We start from the raw sequence: 18,641 nt of genomic DNA, 5'->3' as shown, positions 1-18,641 counted from the left end.
TCCCCAGGCAGCATGGAGAAAACTTGCTCTGCCCGGTGCTATTATGGTGAGCAAATATATGATGGGATATGGGAGGGAAAGAGAGAGAGAGAAACAGAGACAGACAGACAGACAGACAGACAGAAAGGTTCATGTCCTGTGGAGAGAGGCAGATCTGAAGAGGTGAAGGTGGTGAGGAGTGGGCTGAGGTGGGTGGCCTGTGTCACCCTGGGCCACGGTGAGAGCATAGGGCTACACAGAGTTGGTCCTGCCCCTCGATGGTTGCAACACTAGGGAGAAATGGCCCTGCCCCTCACCAGCTGCAGCACTCAGGGGAGCAGGTCCTGCACCTCTCCTGGGCAGCACAGTGGAGCTGACCCTGTTGGTGTCGGGGAGCTGGCCCTGAGAACCTGAGCCTTGACAGATCTGGCCCCGCCTCCATCTGCCATATGGTGTTATGTGTGAGGGAGAGATTCTTTGTCCCTTGCCTCTCGCCATCTGCAGCAGGTGGGAGACCTGGTCCTTGGGGTCATGAGGTGGCCCTGCCCCTCACTGGCTGCAGCACTGGGAGAGCAGGTCCTGCACCTTGCCACAGAAGCACAGTAGAGCTGATTCTGTTGGCCAGGGCCTGGGGGAACAAGTTCTGAGAGTGGGAGAGTGGGAGAGCTGGGCCTGCCCCTCATCGGCTGCAGCACTTGGGAGAGCGGCCCCTGCACCTCACCTGGGCAACACAGTGGAGCTGGACCTGGTGGTGTAGGAGTGGGTGAGTCAGCCCCAAGGGTGTGAGAGCAGGAGAACTGGCCCCGCCCCTTGCTCACTGCTGCATGGGGTGAACTAGCCAGGGCAGTGCTGGAGAGCTCACCCTGGTAGTGAGAATGAGGGAGAGCTGGCAGGCCGACCAAACCCGCAGCCACCCAGGCTCAGAACTGGGGCTGTGAGTTGGTTCATCCCAACATCCACCCCATCTATGATCTGCTGGAGCACATGAAGGGGCCTGGTCCTGCAGACCCAAAGTTGCAGGACCTCCAGTCCCAGTGAGGACCCAGTATTAATAGTGTAGCAAAAACCAGAGGCCTCGAACCAGACCAATGACTCACTGCAATGAACACTTGCAAGTAAAGATGTATGGACTAAAGGGTAAAATGTGTGACTCACTACATCACTACAGCTTCCATGACAAGATTTTGTTGTTCTTTTCTTTTCTCTTAAATTTTACTTCATTTCATTTATTTATTGGGAGAGGGTTGCAGGGGCAGAGGGTGGATATGAGAGACGGGGATTTGGTTGGGATTGTGATGCATGTTGTGAAAGCCACAAAGAACCAATAAAAAGTTAAAAAAATAAAAATAAAACTGAAATCATGCAAAGAACACTTGTTGCTCTTCCACAGGGCTTGAGTTGAGTTCTCAGCACCCATATCAGGTAGTTGACAACCACCCATAATTCCAACTCCAGGGAAATCCAACACCCTCTTTTGGCCTCGTTGGAAGCCGTCCAAATGTGGCACACATTCACACACACACACACACACACACACACACACACACACACACACACACTCACACACACACACACACACACACAAATTAAGACAAATCTTTTTAAACCCCACTAAAATCATATCTATAATGTGCATTGTTTTTTTTTGTTGTTGTTTTGTTTTTTGTTTTTTTTTAGTTCTAAGAGTTGTTCTAGAAAATATCAAATAAAAGAGGGTAGGGAGAAAGCCTGACTATGTAGGTAGTTTAGTAGCAGTCCGGGAACTCCCCAGATTATGACTGACATCAGAAGCAATGGCAGTCTTTTGGGGGACTGTGTCCTTATGCTGTGGAGCCTGCTTTTGCTATGAGTAGCTGGTGTCAGGGTTGCAGCTCAGCTCAGCAGATGTGAAAGGCAAAGAGGAAGCCACCTTCCCCCAAGGCTGTCAGAGCAGCCGGAGTGCTGGCATGGAGGGCATCTCTGAGGGCAGTGAACCTCTGACGACCTCAGTGAGTTTTTGAGAGGGCAAACTGCCCAACCATAGCAAGGGGTGAGCTGGGTCTGTTTAACCTTAGCAAGGGGCGAGCTGGGTCGCCTTTCCAGTGAGGACATTCTCCTTCCCCTGGAAGCTCAGAGAAGCAGGGCTTTGGGAATGCTGTGAGCCGAGTTTCCCCAGGCATTAATAGGTATGAATGAGGTAACAGACGTGACCTTACTTCACAAATTCTTTCCTGCGGTGCTCCCGCAGTAGTTTCTATGCCCCAAGCTTCAGAAAGTGGCTCATATGTTATAAACAAGCATAGCCAGCTGGGTGGCCTGTTGGGTGCTGCTGGACAGACCCAGCTCGCCCCTTGCTAAGGCTGGACAGACCCAGCTCACCCCTTGCTATGGTTGGGCAGTTTGCCCTCTCAAAAACTCAGAAGGAAACTTACTTACCATGAGAGCTGAGTTGACAGAGGGGACCTTTGTGGTGGCACATGACTGCGATCCCAGCATTCAGGAGGCAGAAGCAAGGGGACCACAGATTCTGGCCAACAGGAGCTTCAGGCTAGCCTAGGTTATACAGTGAGGTCTATGGAGTGGGGAGGTACTGTAAGAGCTGTCCCAGAATGGATAGAGGTCTTTAACATGACCACATGAGAGGCTTGAACCCTCCAACTCTTGGAGCGTCTCTGAGTCTCCGTCTCCTCTCCTCTTTTTCTCCTCTTCCACTTATTCTCCTGCATCTCTGCTTTCCAACCACCATGCTATGATGCAGCAAGAGGCCTTCACTAGTTGCTAGTATCTTAATTGTAACTTCCCCAATCTCCGGAACTAAGAACCAATAACTTTTTATTTAAAAAAAAATAATTAAAACTTTCTATTCATTAGAAATGATTCGACCTATGGTCTTCTATTGTAGCGCACAAATTCTCACACACCCCCCCTCACTCAGTGCCCTGCAGTGCTGACCTTCATGACCTGCCTCATTTAGGCTCCTTTGCCTTGGCTTCCTGGTCAGGTGGAGGGTTACCTCAGCCTCTCAGGTTCAGAGGAGGGAAAAGCTTCCTGCAGGGGCTAGCCTGGGATGTTCCACACCTTTACTCCTTGCAAGTTTCCTGCCTGTTCCCAAATACCTGGCAGCTGCTTCCCAAATAATTGACTCTGAGGCTTAATATTACTTATAAATGCTTGGCTGATAGCTTACGCTTGTTACTAGCTAACTCTTACACTTAAATTAACTCATATTTCTATTTATGCTTTGCCATATGGCTCATGGCTTGTTACCTCATTTTCTACATGTCCTGCTTACCTGGCGGCTGGCTGGCATCTCTCCTGACTCTCCTGACTCTGCCCTTCTTCCTCCCATCATTCTCTCTGCTGTCTTGCCCAGTCTCTTCTTGCCCACTATTGGCCAGTCAGTTTTCTATTAACAATGAGTCTAATCCACAGCACACATATACAAATATGACAGGAAGGTAGAAAGGTGATTATATGGGAAAGGAAAGGGATCAGGGGTTGGGGGATAAAACAGGTGCTGTGTAACAAAATATGTCCTGGAGAAATGCAATACACACATCTATTCATCCCCAATAGGGAGCCCATGATAGACCAAAGTACAGATACCACCAAAGTCCAACTTGGTGAACCACATGTTTTTATCAGGGATATTTAACAAGAGGAGTATGAATAAATGGTTACTTACAGGAGCAGAAATGATTCAAAGACAGTTGCTCACCAAAGTCTACTCCAGCATGGGTGACAGCTCACAAAAGCTGGGAACCTGGAGCACTCTGCACAGCACAGCCTGCAGGCAGCTCAAGAGTTTAGAGTGTCCCTTGCAAGTGCTTCAGTAGGTCCAAACCTCTTTTAGGAAACCCAGCTGGTTTTTGCTTCTCCCAGGCTGCTGGGCTGGTCCCACGGTGTCCCTTAAGAGTGGTTTGTCTGAGAGTGACTCTCAACAGTCCTTATAGCTTATTCTGGGAGGGAGGGGCCTATAAATCTGGTCAGTTTCAGGGACTTCCTGAAGCTATTTTGAGTTGTTTACCTTCCTGCTTAAAGAGCTTTACTGAAGGATGAATGTTTCTATTCTGGAGGAAACTGTTACACAACAGTAGGTAATTGGGGGCTGAATATGAAAATAAATTCTATACATGTATGAAAACATCATTATAAAACTCATAATTTTATACATTATATATGCCTATAGTAATAATTTTCTCATTTTGTTCAATTAAAAAGAATGTTTCTCAGTTTTAAAACTGTGGAAAATAATTGGATGAGAAGATTCAAAGTTCTCTTCTAAGCCCCACTTTTTTTTAACTTATTTTATTAGATTTTATTTATTGTGTGAGAAAGAGACAGAGTATGTGTGTGCGTCTGTCTCTGTGTCTGTGTGTGTCTGTGTTTGTGTGTCTGTATGTGCCTGTGTATGTGTGTGTCTCTGTGTTTCTGTGTGTGTTGTGTGTGTGTCTGTGTGTCTATTTCTGTTTGTATCTGTGTGTGTTTCTCTGTGTGTGTGTGTGTGTATGTGTGTGTGTGTGTGTGTGTGTGTGTTTGCGCACATGAACATGCCACAGCACGTATGTCTTGAGGACATTTAGGAGTCAATTCCATCTTTACACCGTTTGGTCCCAGAGATCAAACTCAGGCCATGAAACTTGACCACAAGTGCCTTTTCCCGCCTTGACCCACTGAGACATTTCACCAGCCCTAAGCCAATTTTTTGAGCATAAAATCAACCTTGTCTTCCTTGCCCGTGTGCCAGGGAGGCTCTGGTTCCAAGAATTAATGGAAACCGGATGATGGAAGGCCTGTCCTGCCAGGCCTCCCGCGTGGTACATTTGGTTTTGCTCTCCCAGACGTCCTCCAGCCCCTTCTCACTTCCGCTTGCTTCTGCCACTGCTCCTGGGAGGGGAGAAAGAAAGGGAAAGTTTAAATCAGTTGCTCAAAATGCGAACCCGCCCAGCAAACAAAAACGTGGAACAAATGAAGGGGCACCTCAGCAAATTGGCATGGCCTTTGCGACCAGGCCTCTGGAGTTTCACACAGGCTTAGCCTGTGGCTGTGAGGCTGGCAGCCCTCAATACTTCACCCCAGACACTTAGTGCTGGGCAGAATTACAGAGTGGTAATTCATAATTTGGGCTCTGGGATCAAATAGGCATGGGTTCAAATCCCACTGCCGTCACTTACTAATGGGATGATCCTGGGAAAAGTTACCCAACCCCACTGAACTTTTCTTTGTAATCTGGGAAATCTTGGTAATACAGCATTAATAGTAACAACAAGGTGCTGGAGAGATGGCTCCGTGGTTAAGAGCACTTGTGGCTCTTTCAGAGGACCCAGGGTATGGTACATAGGGTGAGGTTACATAGACATACATGCAGGCAAAATACTCATTCATATAAAATAAATGAATCTTAAAAGAATACTATCTACTTGATAGAGTTATCATGGGGGCTGGGGGTAGAAAAATTGTACAATGTTTGCCTCTATGTTAAGAATCTAATAAGCTAAGTATTTGTGGGGTTTGTTACTAAAGCTAACCCCATTGTCTTCCAAGAAGCTTGCAGATCAGAGTTCATTTGAATGCTCAGCAGAGAACCCTTCAGCATCTCTCTGTGATGCTTAGGGTTAACTGTCACCTCACAAACTCTAAAATTTCCTGGGGTGGTCTCTGGCCGTGCCCTGGGGATTTTCTGGATGACAGTACCTGATATAGGAAGACCCATCTTAATTTTGATTGGGACCATTCCCTGGGCAGAGGATCCTGGATTGTATAAAATGGAGAAAGCAAGTTGAGCATGCATGCCTTCCTCTCTCCTTCCTGACTATGGCAGCCTTGATTTTGTCAGTGATAGGCAGCACACACCATGAGAGACTGCACACACCATGAGAGACTGCACACACCATGATAGACTGCACACACCATGATAGACTGCACACACCATGATAGGCTGCACACACCATGATAGACTGCACACACCATGATAGACTGCATAGCCATGATAGGCTGCACACGCTGTGATAGACTGCACATGTGAACTGTAAACCGGAATAAACGCTCCTCCTTTCAGTGACTTTTGTCAGGGTACCAACAGGAAAGGAAACTGAGGCAGCCCCTCTGCTCTCTTGTCCCCCAGTCAGAGCTTTAGTTATGATGCTATCATTTAGTGAATGCCAGCCATGTTTCCGAACTTAGAAAAGCTATTCAATCCCCTTAGGGAGCTTCGTGGCTGACTCAGTCATGGGTGGTAGAATAAGTAGTCATGTTGTCACTCACAGCTCCCAACAACCCCGAGAAGTGGGTAGCCCCGCCTCCATTCTAGTAGATTCTTGTTCAGTTATTACTGGAGACTGCTTGTGATGGAGAAGAGCCTGTTCTGGAGAGAGAGTCTCATCTGGGGGATGGGAAGGCGACAGGATTCTCTCAAGTCTCAGGAGCAGGAAGACATGCCCAGCATATCTCCACCTGGAACTCACCGATCTCAGTGGAACTTTAGAAATGGAATTCCTTCTGGTGGGCAGATGACAAAGGTCTCCAGTGTCTTGCCTTGGTGGCACTGGAGCCAGAAACATACCAGTGTCTTGGGCCAAGTGGTGATGACCAGCTACCTATGACATATTTTGCAAGAAGGGAAGGCATTGTGAGTTGTATTTCATGGCTTTAAAAGAGTTTCGCCGGGCGGTGGTGGCACACGCCTTTAATCCCAGCACTCGGGAGGCAGAGCCAGGCGGATCTCTGTGAGTTCGAAGCCAGCCTGGGCTACCAAGTGAGCTCCAGGAAAGGCGCAAAGCTACACAGAGAAACCCTGTCTCGGAAAACCAAAAAAAAAAAATAAAATAAAAAAAAAAAATAAAAGAGTTTCAATATGGTGATAACCTGTTTGCAATTTTTTTGAGACAGTTTCATGTAGACCAGGCTAGCCTCCACTTGCTGTGCAGCTGAGGATGACCTTGAACTCCTGATCCTCCTGCTTCTACCTCCTGAGTGCTGGAGTCCTAGGCAGACACCACCTTACCTGGCTCCAATAATCTTTAATTTATTAATTCCTTTAATAAACTGGGAGCTGCTGTGAGCCGAGACCCCCTTCACAGTTCCCAGGTGATACCTCACCCGAGTGCCTGATTTCTGTCCTGTCAGTGGCTCTTGATACCTCCAAGAAGGTAAATCAACACCTTTCTTGCTTTGCTTTTTACAGTTTTATTTTTATTGTTGTTATTATTGTATGTGTCGGTTGTTTTGCCTACGTGTATGTCTGTCCACCACTGTTTGTGCCTAGTTCCCGTGGAGGGCAGAAGACAGAGTTGGGTCCTCAGGAACTGGAGTTAAAGGTGGTCCTTTAAAGCAGGTTCTGGGAATTGAACCCAGGGCCTGTGGAAGAGGGGCCAGTGTTCTCAACCACTGAGCCATTTTTCCAGACCCATCTCTTGCTTTCCTACCCTAGTCTCTACCTGCAGGTGCCTTCAGGAGGCAACTGAGTCCTGAAAACTGGTAGGCACTCATAAACAACTAGTATAAATGAAGTTCTGGGTGGGAGGTGGACACAAGTTCCTTGGTTCCTTCTTCTGTTTTATGCCCAAACAATGCTACTCAGGGCAGTCGAACATCCCTCGGGGAACTGAAAAACCTCCTGGATGAGGCCCCCTGCTACACACATGTGCTTTGGTGAGGACCCCTGCTACACACATGTGCTTTGGTGAGGCCCCCTGATACACACATGTGCTTTGGTGAGGCCCCCTGCTACACACATGTGCTTTGGTGAGGCCCCCTGATACACACCTGTGCTTTGGTGATGCTCACTACTACACACATGTGCTTTGGTGACACCCCTGCTACACACATGTGCTTTGGTGAGGCCCCCTGATACACACATGTGCTTTGGTGAGGCCCCCTGATACACACATGTGCTTTGGTGAGGCCCCCTGATACACACATGTGCTTTGGTTTAGGGAAGATTCATAAATTTTGCTGAAGGGGAAAAAGGTCCTGTGAGAAGCTGGCTGAAGCTGGCTTCCTTTTGCTTGTTTTCAGTGGCTTGTTGGGCCCCTCTCTTGCCCTGGAGCAGAGCTGGTCCTCTTGGGAATGTGGGTGATGAACACATGCATAAAATAAGAAAAAAGAGTGTGACTTAGAATCAGGAGATCTGGCTTGGACGCTGGCTTGCTCACTGTTTTTGAAGCTGTGGGTGGGTCACCTCTCTCCAGGTTCAGTTTTCTTTTCTGTAAATTGGGCTTCCTGGGCCTCATTCATAGTCTTCAGGCTGCTGGGAGGTTTAAGTGAGAACACATCAAAGCACCCAGCAAAGCCAGTGGCTCACAGAAGGCCTCCCCAGATACGTGATGCCGTTCCCTGAATGCCCCCACTGGGGATAAACTCCCAAAAGAAGAGTCACACCCTATCTCTAGACGCCCTGTGTGAGGGGGCATTTGAGAGTTGGGGTTGATGCCAGCAAATCAAAAACTGCTACTTGCAGTCATATTACAGGCTGTCAGTCAGAAAGTTTTAATTTTTAAAAATTACATTTATGCATTTACTTAGGGGGCGGGTGCAGGCATGTCGTGGAGATGGACGGACAATTAGCCAGAGTCACTGGTCTCCCTCTATGATGGGACTCAGCAGGCACTTCGCCCTGTGGGCCATCTCAGGGGCCCTCAAACCTTTTAAACATTTATTTAGTGTGTGTGTGACTGTTTGTGTCCACTCAGGTGCACAGAGTGGCTGTGGGGTCCGAGGACAACTTGCCTGAGTCGGGTTTTCTCCTTCCACCGTGCGGATCCCAGGGCTCGAGGCTCAGATCTCAAGTCTTGACGGCAAGAGCCCTTTCCCACCCAGCTGTCTATCTCACTGGCCCTCAACTCTCTTATAGCATTTCTTTCATTTTCACTTGCTTTTATGTTTGACACATGTGACGGTTTAATATTGATTGCCAACTCAATGAGATTTGGGGTCAACGAAGCAACAAAACCTCTGCGCGTGACTCTGAGGGACTTTCCAGAGTGGGTTGACAGAGGGAAGAGCCACCTGAATGTGGGCGGCACTGGGATAAACCCCGCCTCCTCATATTAGTTACTTGTCTCACTTCTATGACAAAAATATCTAACTTTAAAAGGGAGCTATTTTCTCATATTTCTGGGTTCAGTCATCACAGCGGGGGGCGGGGGGGGGGAGAATCATGATCATAGGAGCTTGAGGCAGCTGGTCACGTGGCATTCACCCTGGAAACAGAGAGATGGATGCTGGACTTCAGCTCACTTTCTCCCATTCAGTCAAGATGCTTTACCCACTGAACCATCTGGCCAGCCCAAACACTGGCTTTTTAAATAAAAGCTTTGTTGAGACAGAAACCACACAATGTAAAAACCACTCTAAACTGTACACTTCCATCATTTTTAATATATTCTTAGTATATTCACAGAATTGTGTGACCATTACCACAATCTCAGAACACTTTATCACCCTCAAGGGAACACCTTGGAGAGATGGCTGAGAGGTTGCTGGGTCTTACTGCTCCACCAGAGCACTGGCGTTCAGGTCCCAGCAAATGGCTCACACACACACCTGTAACTCCAGCTTCAAGAGACCCAGCGCCCCTTTCTCGCCTCTATAAGCACCCACACACACAAAATAAAACTTAAAGAAACCACACTCTAAGCCACTCTCCATTTTTTTTTTCCTAGGCTAACTTTTAAACAGGGGCTGGGCCCCTTTCGTTTGGCATGAGTAACAGCTGGCCATTTCTCCATGGCAATCCATCGTCTGGCCGTACATAACAGAACCATGACCTTTCAGGTGCCCTGAGAAGTGGCTTGGGAACTGAGTCAAGCGTAAACTCAGCAGGGGATGCAAGAGGAACACAGTTCATTTCTCACTCACCCAATCCTACAGGCAGCTGGGGCCAGCTCACAGCTCCTTGTTGCCTAGTGTAAAACTGTTTTCTCGGGATCCAACATGTCAGCTGGAGCTCTGGCCAGCCAATCCTCTTTCAGGACAGCGAGAATAAGGACAGAGTAAAAGTGTATGCCATTGGCTTCTCAGAAAACGCGCCAGTGGCTTCCAAAAGCATATCTACTAGCATCCCATTGACAGGAACTTGTTCGTATTGCCACGTTGACCTGCAAAGAAGGCTGGGGGACTTAGCCCTGTTTAGATCAGCCACAGTAGCTGTTATTTAAAAAGAAGACTAGTCATTGGAGCATGTATCCAATAGCAGGTGCTTAAATAGTCCTGCATAGCAAAACAACTAAAACTCTGGTGTACAGCAGTGAGCCCCAACCCCACCCCCGCCACCCATACTTGCCCTCAGGTTCTTGGTTAGTTGGGAAGCTTTGGATCAGCAACAGCCTTGATAAGCTTAGATTCAGTTCAAGGTTGGGTCCTGTCCGTCCAGCTCTGTATTTCCCCAGGACCAGCACTACTAGGGTGTGTTCTTTTCGTGGCAAATGTTAGGTACACAGGAAGTCAATCAAAGACATGTGAGGCCTTTAGAAGCCTCCCAAGTGACTCCTTCCTACCCTCTGTTAACCAAAGCCAGATGCAGGCCAAGTTAACATCAAGGACAGAAGGGATACTCTATTCACTTTGATACCTAACATTATAAACTCACATGGCAAAGGGTCTGTGCATAAAATTTGAACACAGGGAGTGGTTGAGCATGGTGAATAATGATGCATTGTTCTACAAAAGATAATGAACATTGCCAGGTGTCCTAGTCAGCTTTAACTGTCAATTGGTCCCAACCTAGAGTCACTTGATAAAGAGTCTCAACTGAGGGACTGTCCATATCATGTGAGTCTGTGGGCATGTCTGGGGGAGGGATTCCTGATTATTAATTGATATGGGGGGACACCCCATTGTGAATGGCACGGTTCCCTGGGAAGATATAGTTACTAGCTGGGTAAATGAGCAAGCAGTGTTCCTCTGTGATTTCTGCTTCATGTTCCTGTTTGAGTTCTCGCCCTGATTTTCCTCAGTGATGGACGGTGACATGGAAGTATAAACCAAATGCATCCTTTCCTCCTGGGAGTTGCTTTTGCTGAGACTGTTTTATTGCAGCAACAGAGAGGAGGCCCGAAGACCAGTAATCCTGGAACCAGCCATTCATCCTCTGAGGTCCCCAGGAGCAGCTGCCTCTTGCTGTTGCCATGATTTCCACCCTGGCCTGACTTCCGGGTTGATCCCCCTTGATAATCTATCTGCCTTTCGGGACTAAGCTAGGCCCTGCCTCTCACAAGAGTGCTTCAAGCCACAGTTCTTACTTCCTCTCCACCAGCCACCTGCAGCTTTTTCTTGCCTAGAGATGGGCTTCTAAGACTCCTCAAGTGTGACCAGAATGTACTTGCTTTCACTTCAGTTCCCAAAGTCTAACTGAGGGCCAGATCCTCTTTACCCTCTGTCCCTCCCAAACACAAAGGGCTTATCATGTTTCCCTTCTGTGATATCACAGCTTAACGATCCTTTAGGAGGCAGTGAGATTCCAGACAATCAGACCCTTGAACCCCAAAAATCGATTTTGTTTTTGCTGGATTAAGACCGGGTTTATAGAGGCAGATGACTAAATTGGCAGAGTGCTTGCAGCTCAAGTCTGAGGACATGAGTTCCCATCCCCAGCACCCACATAAAAAGCCAAACCTGAGGACTAGGAGATGGCTCAGTAGTTAAGAGCACTGGCTGCTCTTGCAGAGAACCCGGGTTCCATTCCTCACAGGAACCCAGCCTCACAATCCTCTATAACTCCACTCCATGGAATGTGATGGCCCTTTTCTGCCCCTGCATGCACATGGTGCACACACATACGTGTAGACATAGCACTCACACACAACATAATAATAATAATATTTTAAAAAACAGACCTGGTGTACATTTATAATTCTAGCACTAGAAAGGCAGAGATAGGCAGATCCCTGGAACTTGCTGCCTAGCTAGCCTGCAAAATTGGTGAGTTCCATCCAAGCCAGTGAGAAATCAGAAAATAAAATGCAATTGAGGAAGATGTGCATTTTATCTGGCTTGCACATGCTCCTGAATGCACATGTGTGCATACACACACACACACACACACACACACACACACACACACACACACACACAGAACTGGTTTTACAACAGTGAAAATTCAGAATTCAGTGACCAGCTTAGCTTCCCCAAGGGATGACCTTTTCCCAGTTTACATTCTCAGTAAGTCACCCTGCTAAATGGTAATTACTTAAGCTTCAGGCAAATTTCCGAAAGGTTTTGGTCAATCTTTTTGGAATAAATAACCTTCAGTTTACCTCACTAATGCCATTTGCCTTAGCCCACTTCTGCATTAGTGACTTCGTTCATTGCTGTGACTAAACTATGATTCAGTCCATTGTCGAACCATAAAACTCTTCAGTTCCGGCTCATATCCATGGAATGGTGCTACTGGCATTCAGCGTGGGTATCCCTCAATCTCTGTAAGCACTCTCACCGACACCCAGAAACCTGTTTCCCAGTGATTCTTGACCCAGGCAAATGGATGAAGATCAACCTGAGAAAAGTTCACTCAGAAACCTAAACTTCTTGGCTACAGCCTAAAGTTAGCACCAAATATAAAAACTACTGGGCAACTAGTTAGTCAACAAATGACGACAGTGACTTCTGTCATACTAGGGCTGCCCCTTCCCATGCAGGTGGTTTTAATGTGGTCTTTGTGTAGCTTAGGGATTCAAACTGGTTTCTCACACCTTTTCCGGAAGGTGACACACAAAAAAAATGAGCCACAGGTGAAAATAAATTATCCGGATAGGCATGGTAATGCACACCTTTAATCCCAGCCCTCGGGTGCTGAGGCAGGAGGAGCTCTGTGAGTTCCAGGCCAGCCTGGTCTATGTAGTAAGTTCCAGGACAACCAGGGCTATGCATAAAGACCCTATCTCAAAAAAAAATAGTAAATTATTTGATAATTTCATAAATGTAATAAAATGTATCTTGGTCATATCCACTCCCAACGCCCCCCTTCCCACTGCCTGGGGCACTTCCAACTTGTCCTTCTCTCCTTCACGCCCTCTCTTTTTTTCTTATTGTCCATTGAGTCTAATTAATGCTGCCTGTTGAAATGTTGGCTGCTCTGGTTGGCTTGATCTTCTACAGGTAATCATAGCTGCCTGAGGCCATGAATGTAATGGCCATATTATGTCTTGAAGACAGAATCTCCTCCCTATCCTTTGGCTTTTTCATTTTTTTAAGATGTTTAATGTAAATATTTATTGGGTTTTTTTGTTTGTTTGTTTGTTTTTGGAGACAGGCTCCAGAATATTGTTGTCCCAGAACTTGATCAATATGTTGGCCAGCTGGCCTCAAACTCAGAGAAATAATAACAACATCAAGTGACAATGAATAATCTGAAGTAAACTTACTCCCTCACATCTGGGAGGAACATGAAAACACATTCCTAGAACAATTCCATGTTTTGAAGAAACTGAGGTCACAAGACTCTTGTCTTTTGTCTTGAAATGTTCTCACAGCACTCAGAAATCTCCTCACAAGACTTCACCTCTGGACCATGTTCTCACAGGCCCCTGTTCCCAGTCGGTGCAGGGTGGGCGTATGGCTCCAGGGGTCACTGGTGCCGCAGGGGACGGTTGGCTTGGCAGGGGGCGGGGCTGGTTTTTTCGTTCTTCCTTCCCTCCTTCTGCAATGTTCCCTGAGCCTTAGGGGTTTAGGTGTTGATATAGGTGTCCCACTCAGGGCTGGGCACAGCACACAACAGTTACTTATTCTCAGCACTTGACCTTTTAGGGTCTCTGTGTTACCACTGAGCATTGCAGAATGAAGCTTCTGGCCAATGTTGATAGATAGATAGATAGATAGATAGATAGATAGATAGATAGATAGATAGATAGATATAGATATAGATATATCAATTATATATATTAATTATATATATATATATATATATATATATATATATATATATATATATATATATATATATATCAATTATATATATTGAAATGACACACTGGCTGCAGTACAGCTAGTCCCACAATGGCTGGCTGTGAACAGAAAGTCCAAAAATCCAGTAGCTGCTCAGTCCACAAGGCTGGATGTCATAGCTGGTCTTCAGTATATGACGGAATCCCAAAGAAGTAGACTCCAATGCCAGTAGAGGAATGGATGTGCTAGCAAGATAAGGGCAAGCAGACCAAGAAGAAGGAAACCCTCCTTCTTCCAAGTCTTTATATAGACTTCCAGCAGAAGTCATGACCCAGATTAAAGGTGTGTCTTCTCACCTCAAAGATCTGGACTAGAAGTGGATTAACCCCCTTCAAACCAAGCAAACATATTCTCTCACTGGTGTGCCCTCCATTTCTGGATTGTAATTCATTCCAGATGTAATTAAATTGACAACCAAGATTAGCCATCACAAATCCACCCCTGTCAATTGGACACATGACTGTATCTCCTTATGTCATGATTAATTTCCAAATGAAAACAACAACCAGGTCACAGTAATGCCTAAACATGATATTACTATTCCAAGGACAATTGTAAATGCATTACATATCTAACCAGGTCATAATTGTGTCTAACTGTACAACTGCAAAGACGTTATACATTTGGGACAGGTGGAAATGTTCCTTGAGGGACATCCTTTTAGTATCTTAAATTTAAACATGACAACCATTGATATTCTCTTCATTGATGTTACATCATCACTGATAAATTGAGGAAAGAAAACACAAATATCTGTACAAACTCATTCTTAACAAAATACAACAGAAGCACTCATGTCAACCCTAACCCTCGTTTCTGCAACCGGTCATGTGGCCTTAACTGATCTTTATAGCTACCTTCCTTTACTACCTATTCTGTATTTCCTCCACCTCAGCAAGAACCTCAGCAGGTCTTGGCTCCTTTCCTGAAGGAGTTACCCACACCTGATGGGTGTGTGTCCTTGTCATCTTGCCTGGATTAGGCTGCTGCAGTTTTCCGTTGACTTTAATCACAGGGCATGGGAACAACAAGAGACGCCCTAAAGGATCTCTTGCATTCCAGACGTAATCCTTCTTACCTCCATCGTGGAGAAGCAATCCGATTTCCCTTTAATAATCTGGATCAACCACCCTCCAAAAACTCTTATTCCTTTCTTAGCCTGTTGATGTCAGTGCATTAGACACCCAAAGACCAGGGGGAAGTCTGAGCTTCCAGGTCAACAAAATGATTGTTGTGGCTCCTGGCAGGAGCACTCCCTGCTCTGAAACCAAAGCAGAACTTAAGGTCGTGGGAACAGGAAGCAAAGATTTTACTAGAGGTGATAGCAAGTGAAACTATGCCCTTTCCACCCTTGGACTCCTCAACCCATGGATCCTGGCTAAGGGAGAAACCGTACCCTATATTGGACGCTGATTGAAAGGATACACCGCCTTCTGGAGAACCCCGCCCAGCCCTCCAGGCTGCTGGCACCTCGTTGGCACCGTCAATGTCCTCAAAGGGCCATTCCATCTTTCTATCAGGCCCGTTGCTTAAGGATGGTAGGGAACAGGTAAGACCAGTGGGTTCCATGATAGTGGGCCCTGTTGTAGAATATTATTTTAAGATGTGTTACATTTGTTTATGCTGTGGAATATTTGTTTGGTGATGCAAAGATGTGTTGCATTCTTTTTTTTTTTTTTAAATATGGAACGCTTCACGAATTTGCGTGTCATCCTTGCGCAGGGGCCATGCTAATCTCTGTATCATTCCAATTTTAGTATATGTGCTGCCGAAGCAAGCACAATGTGTTGCATTCTTTTATGTTACATTTGTTTAACTCTGTGAAGCTGTGTTACTTTGCTTGTCTAAAACACCTGATTGGGGCCGGGCACTGGTGGCTCATGACTTTAATTCCAGCACTCAGGAGGCAGAGCCAGGTGGATCTCTGTGAGTTTGAGGCCAGCCTGGGCTACAGAGAGAGATCCTGGACAGGCACCAAAACTACACAGAGAAACCCTGTCTCGGAAAAACAAATAGCAAGGCAGAAGAAAGGATAGGCAGGTCTGGCAGGCAGAGAGAATAATAGAAGGAGAAAAAGAGAGAAAAGGGGTCAAGGAACAAGAACAGGAGAGGAGGACTCTAGGGGCTAGCCACCCAGCCACACAACCAACCATGGAGTAAGAAAAAAAGTAAGATATACAGAAGTAAGAAAAGCCCTGAGGCAAAAGACATAGGGAATAATTTAAGTTAAGAAAATCTGGCTAGGAACAAGCCAAGCTAAGGTATGGCATTTGCAAGTAATAATAAGCCTCCGTGTGTGATTTATTTGGGAGCTGGGTGGTGGCCCCCCCAAAAGAACAAAGAGTCAAAAGAGTAAAAAACAATCAACAACAGGGCCCACTCTCGCCCTTCTCCAGCTGTGAAGTGAGTTCCTTGGCCAGAAGCAATACTGTGTGGAGTACCATGATGGTGGATAAGGCATTCTCTGAGTCTAAGGATAGTGGTTTTGGCAGAAGCATTACATGCAGGAAAGGCAAATCTATAACCAGAATAAATATCTACTCCAGTAAGGACAAAACATTGTATTGTATTTCCCATAAAGGAAGTGGTCTAATGTCAACTTGCCACCAGGTTACTGGCTGGTCACCCCAGGGAATGGTGCCATATCCGGGGCTCAGTGTTGGTCTCTGCTGTTGGCAGATCTGGCACTCAGCAGTAGCTGTAGCCAAGTCCATGTTGTTGAGTCCATGCATAACCTCCATCTCTGTCACCATGGCCACTTTGTTCATGGGCCCATTGGGCAATGCAAGGATGGCTAGAGAAAGAGGCTGGCTGTCCCCAGAATGGATCATCTTATCTACTTGTTTATTGAACTCCTTCTCAGCTGAAGTCATGCTTGGATGAACATTTACAAGAGATATAAGTATCTTCACATCCTTTGTCCATTTGGAGAGATCTATCCACATACTTCTTCCCCAGATGTCTTTCTCACCAATTTTCCAGTCATGTTCTTTCCAAGTCCCTGACCATCAAGTCAACTCATGAATCAGTGAACAATTGCACATTGGCAATTTCTCCTTCCAAACAAACTGAGTGACCATGTATACTGCTAGAAGTTCTGCCCACTGTAAAGATTTCCCTTCACCAATATCTTTCAGGGTTGTCCCAGAAAGGGGTTATAATGCTGCAGCTGTCCACTTCTGGGTGGTGTCTGCATAATGTGCAGAACCATTAGGGAACCAGGCCCTAGTCTTCTCTTCCTGGGTCATCCAGTCATAGGAACACCCCATGAGGCTATATGTGCATGCTTGGCAGCAGACGACATTGTAACAGGAGTAGAAATCATAGGCAATTGAGCAACTCCTTCATGTCATTTGCTTGTAAACAGGGCTTGCTTGGGCCTGATCATGTATATACCACTTCCATTTGATAATAGATTGCTGCTGTGCACATCCTACTTTATGACTTGCTGGGTCAGATAACACCCAGCTCATGATGAACAGCTCAGGTTGCATGGTGACTTGGTGGCCATTGTTAATTGTTCAGTTTCTACGAAGGCCCAATAGCAGACCAAGAGCTGTCTTTCAAAGGGAGAATAGTTGTCTGTAGATGATGGTAGAGCCTTGCTCCAAAATCCCCATGGTATTTTCTGTGATTCTTCTATGGGGGATGCCGAAGTTCCCTATCTGCCACTGACACTTCAAGTACCATTAGGTCTTCTGGATCATGGTCCAAGTGGTAGAGCAGCCCGCACAGCAGCCGGGACCTGTGGAAGAGCCTTCTCCTCTCCAGCCTGCACACAAAGCTAAGCTTTCCACGTCACTTGGTATATGGGCTAAAGTAACACATCCAAATAGGGAATGTGCTGTCTCCAGAATCCAAAGAGGTCCACTAAATGTTGTGCTTCTTTCTCAATGGTGGGAGGGGCCAGGTACAATCAGTTATCCTTCACCTTAGTAGGAACATCTCTGCATGTCCCACACCACTGGACTCCTGAGAATTTCACAGAGGTAGAAGGTCCTTGAATTTCGGTTGGATTTATTTCCCATCCTCTGATGTGCATGTACATTACCAATGAGTATGAAGTAGTTGCTACCTCCTGCTCACTTGGTCCAATCAGCATCATGTTGTTGATATAGTGCACCAGTGTGATTATTTTGTGGAAGAGACAGACAATTGAGATCCCTTCTGAGTTATGCCACAGGACCGGAGAGTTAATATATCCTCGGGGTAAAACTGTAAAGGTATACTGCTCGCCTCGCCAGCTGAAAGCAAATTGCTTCTGGTGTCCTTATGGACAGGTACCAAGAAAAAAGCATTTACTAGACCAATATCTGCATACCATGTACCAGGCAGGAGGTGTGTTAATCTGCTCAGATAAGGACACCACATCTGGTGCAGCAGCTATAGTTGGGGTCATTGCATCACTGAGTTTTCAATAGTTGACTGTCATTCTCCACGATCCATCTGTCTTCTGCGCTGTCCAAGTAGAAGAGTTAAAGGGAACCACCACCCCTGCATCTTTCAAGTCCGTGATGGTGGCACTCATTTCTGAAATCTCTCCAGGATTGTAGGACTGGGTTTTTGTTGTTGTTTGTTTTTTGTTTTTGTTTGCTTGTTTGGTTTGGTTTTTGGTTTTTTGAGACAGGGTTTCTCTGTGTAATTTTTGGTTCCTGTCCTGGAACTCGCTCTGTAGACCAGGCTGGTCTCGAACTCACAGAGATCTGCCTGCCTCTGCCTCCCAAGTGCTGGGATTAAAGGCG

The 18,641-nt window shown here is 46.3% G+C and overlaps 1 long non-coding RNA gene and 1 other non-coding gene across 2 annotated transcripts; both read right to left on the bottom strand.

Annotated features, from left to right (window-relative positions):
* Window positions 1-3,505: 3,505 nt before the first annotated feature.
* Window positions 3,506-15,186, bottom strand: LOC121828318 (uncharacterized). The gene is made up of 3 exons (XR_006070804.2): window positions 14,978-15,186; window positions 6,423-6,554; window positions 3,506-4,845 (listed from the first exon to the last, which is right to left on the bottom strand). It is a non-coding gene; the product is annotated as an uncharacterized LOC121828318 (long non-coding RNA).
* Window positions 15,187-15,576: 390 nt separating this feature from the next.
* Window positions 15,577-15,680, bottom strand: LOC143272586 (U6 spliceosomal RNA). The gene has a single exon (XR_013050266.1). It is a non-coding gene; the product is annotated as a U6 spliceosomal RNA (small nuclear RNA).
* Window positions 15,681-18,641: the final 2,961 nt, after the last annotated feature.

This window comes from Peromyscus maniculatus, chromosome 3 (genome assembly GCF_049852395.1).
Source record: "Peromyscus maniculatus bairdii isolate BWxNUB_F1_BW_parent chromosome 3, HU_Pman_BW_mat_3.1, whole genome shotgun sequence".
In the NCBI taxonomy this organism is placed as follows: domain Eukaryota; kingdom Metazoa; phylum Chordata; class Mammalia; order Rodentia; family Cricetidae; genus Peromyscus; species Peromyscus maniculatus.
Note: the sequence above shows the minus strand (reverse complement) of the source record. Positions and strands in the feature narration are given on the sequence as shown.